At 29.6% G+C, this 5,032-nt stretch overlaps 1 protein-coding gene across 1 annotated transcript in view; it reads left to right on the forward strand.

Moving 5' to 3' along the window:
- Positions 1-569: 569 nt before the first annotated feature.
- Positions 570-5,032, forward strand: part of LOC122242951 (uncharacterized) — a 52,350-nt gene continuing 47,887 nt past the window's right edge. Inside the window, exon 1 of the mRNA XM_086554784.1 lies at positions 570-696. The gene's annotated coding sequence lies outside the window, so the exon portion shown is untranslated. The remainder of the gene's footprint in view (positions 697-5,032) is intronic.

Genomic DNA, 5,032 nt, shown 5'->3' on the forward strand with positions numbered 1-5,032 from the left:
GCGGACTTTTCGAAGGAGAGTGAAGTTAAATGAATGGTAAAAGTAGTCAGGGACGTAAAATTAAAGCATATAATTATATGAAATATGTATACATTAAATCTATATGCATGATATATTAAAAATGCGCATATATGTACAGTATATACAAAGATAAAATAAGGAAGATCTGTTCATAAACACACGATCCCTCACATCCCGTTTGTTTTGATCGAGCGTAGAGTGAATTACCAACAGCGCGTTCGTGAAATGGTTGTCAATTCTTTAACTAGGAACAAGTACAACGACTGATTCATACCAAAATTGAATTATCTTATGTTAGTGCTACCTATGATTGTAGTTTCTCTTATGAATTTGTCGTTTGGACAGTGCCATTCATCCGAAACATGTTAACTTTGGAACGGTTGGTAAACCTGAAGCAGCTGACGCAAACGTGCCACGCTTTTGCGTCCTAGATTACCGCATTCGTTACATGAACACGACATGGACACAACATGAACATGACATGGCCACGACACGCAGAAAACGTCATAGAATACGGCTGCTAGTGTCAAGAAAAAATGGGCTTGGAGCAAGATCAGACCTAGTGTCAAGAAAAAAAGGTCTTGGAGCAAGATCAGACATTGCAGAAAGAAAAAATGGCCTTGGAGCAAGATCAGACCTAAGACCAAGATTTGGCCAACCACGTTGAAAGGGAAGGTAAGAAATGTGTCTGTTTGGTTCCGTGAAAGAATTATTAGCAGTGATATCTCGCAACTTTTTGTTCTAAATTTTAGTAACTAATTCCTTATTCACTTCGTTCCCGTAACGTAAACGAATTACAGTTAAATTCCCTGATTTAAAGGAAAAAGGAATTGAGAGAAAAAAAGGTGAAAAAAAGGCGTTATATATACGATCATGAAAATACCCAAAAAAGATTAAAATACACGTTAGAGCCATTTTGATAATGAAACGGATTACAGTTAAATGCGCTGATTTTCGTTAGATTAAAGGAAAAAGGAATTGAGAGAAAAAAGGTGAAAAAAAATGCAAGTAATATATACGATCCTGAAAATACCCAAAAATGATTAAAATACACGTTAGAGCCATTCTGATAATGAAACGGATTACAGTTAAATGCGCTGATTTTCGTTAGATTAAAGGAAAAAGGTGCAAAAAAGAAAAAAAAAAGAAAATGCAATATATACGATTCTGAAAATACCCAAAAATGATTAAAATATACGTTAGAGCCATTCTGATAATGAAACGGATTACAGTTAAATGCGCTGATTTTCGTTAGATTAAAGGAAAAAGGTGCAAAAAAACAATAAAATGCAAGTAATATATACGATCCTGAAAATACCCAAAAATGATTAAAATACACGTTAGAGCCATTCTGATAATGAAACGGATTACAGTTAAATGCGCATATTTTTGTTAGATTAAAGGAAAAAGGAATTGAGAGAATAAAAGATGCATAAACAAAAAAAAGAAAAAAAAATGCAAATAATATATATGAACCTGAAAATACCCCAAAATGATTAAAATACACGTTAGAGCCATTCTGATAATAAAACGGATTACAGCAAAATGCGCATATATAAGGAATTGAGAGAAAAAAGGTGAAAAAAAAATGCAAATGATATATACGATCCTGAAATACCCATAAATGATTAAAATACACGTTAGAGCTATTCTGATAATGAAACAGATTATAGTTAAATGCGCTGATTTTCGTTAGATTACAGGAAAAAGGAGTTGAGAGAAAAAAGGTGGAAAAAAATTGCGTTATATATACGATCCTGAATATACCCAAAATGATTAAAATACACGTTAGAGCCATTCTGATAATGAATGATTACAGTTAAATGCGCTGATTTTCGTTTGATTATAGGAAAAAGGAATTGAGAGAAAAAAGGTAAAAAAAAAAAAAAAATGCGTTATATACGATCCTGAAAATACCGAAAAATGATTAAAATACACGTTAGACCCATTCTGATAATGAATGATTACAGTTAAATGCGCTGATTTTCGTTTGATTATAGAAAAATTGAGAGAAAAAAAGGTGAAAAAAGCGTTATATATACGATCCTGAAAATACCGAAAAATGATTAAAATACACGTTAGAGCCATTCTTATGATGAAACGGATTACAGTTAAATGCGGTGATTTTCGTTCGATTAAAGGAAAAAGGTGAAAAAAAATCAATTAATATATACGATCCTGAAAATACTCAAAAATGATTAAAATACACGTTGGAGCCATTCTAATAATGAAACGGATTACAATTAAATGCGCTGATTTTCGTTCGATTAAAGGAAAAAGGAATTGAGAGAAAAAAGGTGAAAAAAAAATGTAAGTAATATATAAGATCCTGAAAATACCGAAAAATGATTAAAATACACGTTAGAGCAATTCTGATAATGAAACATAAAACAGTTAAATGCGCATATTTTCGTTAGATTAAAGGAAAAAGGAATTGAGAGAAAAAAGGTGCAAAAAAAAAAAAATAATAAAAAAAAATATATACGATCCTGAAAATACCCAAAAATGATTAAAATACATGTAAGAGCCATTCTGATAATGAAACGGATTACAGTTAAATGTGGTGATTTTCGTTAGATTAAAGGAAACATGAATTGAGAGAAAAAAGGTGCAAAAAAACAACAACAAAAATGCAAGTAATATATACGATCCTGAAAATACCCAAAAATGATTAAAACACGTTAGAGCAATTCTGATAATGAAACGGATTACTGTGAAATGCGCTGATTTTCATTAGATTAAAGGAAAAAGGAATTGAGAGAAAAAAAATGTGCAAAAAAAAAAAAAAAAAAATGCAAGTAATATATACGATCCTGAAAATACAAAAAAAAATAATTATAATACACATTAGAGCCATTCTGATACTGAAACGGATTACAGTTAAATGCGGTGATTTTCGTTAGATTAAAGGAAAAAGGAATTGAGAGAAAAAGGTGAAAAAATAAATAAAATGCAAGTAATATATACGATCCTGAAAATACCCCAACATTATTAGCATACACGTTAGAGCCATTCTGATCATGAAACGGTGATTTTCGTTAGATTTAAGGAAAGGTGAAAAAAAAAAAAAAATGCAAGTAATATATACGATCCTGAAAATACCATAAAATAATCATAATACACATTAGAGCCATTCTGATACTGAAACGGATTACAGTTAAATGCGGTGAATTTCGTTAGATTAAAGGAAAAAGGAATTGAGAGAAAAAGGTGAAAAAAAAAAAAAATGCAAGTAATATATACGATCCTGAAAATACCCCAACATTATTAGAATACACGTTAGAGCCATTCTGATAATGAAACGGTGATTTTCGTTAGATTTAAGGAAAGGTGAAAAAAAAAAAAAAAAAAAAATGCAAGTAATATATACGCTCTAACGTGTATTTTTTTTTCAGGATCGAATCTATCTTTCATTTTTTTTGCACTTTTTTTGTCTCAATTGCTTTTTCCTTTAATATAACGAAAATCAGCGCCTTTAACTGTAATCTCTTTCGTTATCAGAATGGGTCTAACGTTTATTTTAAACATTTTTATTTCAGGATCGTAACTTTTACTACCATTTCCTTTTTTGCACCTTTTCTCTCTCAATTGCGTTTTCCTTTAATATAACGAAAATCAGCGCATTTAACTGTAATGCGATTCATTATCAGAATGGCTCTAACGAGTATTTTAAGCATTTTTTTTCAGGATCGTATCAATTACTTTTTTTCACCTTTTTTCTGTCAATTGCTTTTTCCTTTATTATAACGAAAATCAGCGCATTTAACTATAATCCGGTTTATGATGAAAATGGCTCTAACGGGTATTCTAAGCATTTTCTTTTTTTTGAGGATCGTATCTCTTACTGTCTGTCTTTTTGCACCTTCTTTCTCTCAATTGCTTTTTTTATATAACGAAAATCAGCGCATTTAACTCTGATCCGTTTCATTATCAGAATGGCTCTAACGGGTATTTAAAGTTTTTTTGTTTTTCAGGATCTTATGTATGTCATTTTTTTTTTTTTTTTGCACCTTTTTTCTCTCAATTGCTCTTTAACTGTATTTAACTGTACTCTTGTTCATGATTAGAATAGCTCTAACGGGTATTTTAAGGATTTTTTTTTATGATCGTATCTATTACTGTCATTTTTTTGCACCTTCTTTCTCTCAATTTAACTGTAATCCGTTTGATTATCAGAATGGCTCTAATTTGAAGCATTTTTTTTTTTTTTTTTTTTTTTTTTAGGATCGTATCTATTTCTGTCATTTTCTCTTTATGCCTTTTTTCTCTCACTTGCTTTTTCCTTTATTGATATAACGAAAATTTGTGTATTTAACTTTTATCCGTTTCATGATCAGAATGGCTCTAACGGGTATTTTAAGCATTTATTTTTCATGATCGCGTCTATTGCTTTCATTTTTTTTTTTTTTTTTTTATCAGAATGGCTCTAACGGATATTTTAAGCCTTTTTGTTTTTATTCAGGATCGTATCTATCACTGTTATTTTTCTTTTTTTGTACCTTCTTTCTCTGAGTTGCTTTTTCCTTTGATATAACGAAAATATGTGCATTTAACTATAATCTGTTTCATTATCATAATGGCTCTAACGTGTATTTGAAGCATTTTTATTTTCTTTATCAGGATCGTATCTATTATTGTTTTTTTTTTTTTTTGCATTTTTTTATCTCAATTGCTTATTCCCTTAATGTAATGAATATCAGCGCATTTTAAGCCTTTATTTAACGATCGTATCTATTTCTGTCTTTTTTTTTTTCTTTTCTTTGCAAATTTTTTCTCAATTGTTTTTTTTTATATAACGAAAATCAGCGCATTTAACTGTAACCCGTTGAGTTATCAGAATGGCTTTAACGCGTATTTTAAGCATTTCGCTTTTATTTCATATATATATATATATATATATATATATATATATATATATATATATATATATATATATATATATGTTTATATATATTTTAAGCATTTTTTTTTCAGGATCGTATGTATTGCTGTCTTTTTTTTTAACCTTTTT

Source organism: Penaeus japonicus, unplaced genomic scaffold (genome assembly GCF_977035675.1).
Source record: "Penaeus japonicus unplaced genomic scaffold, GWHDUDI00000001_assembly GWHDUDI00000030, whole genome shotgun sequence".
In the NCBI taxonomy this organism is placed as follows: domain Eukaryota; kingdom Metazoa; phylum Arthropoda; class Malacostraca; order Decapoda; family Penaeidae; genus Penaeus; species Penaeus japonicus.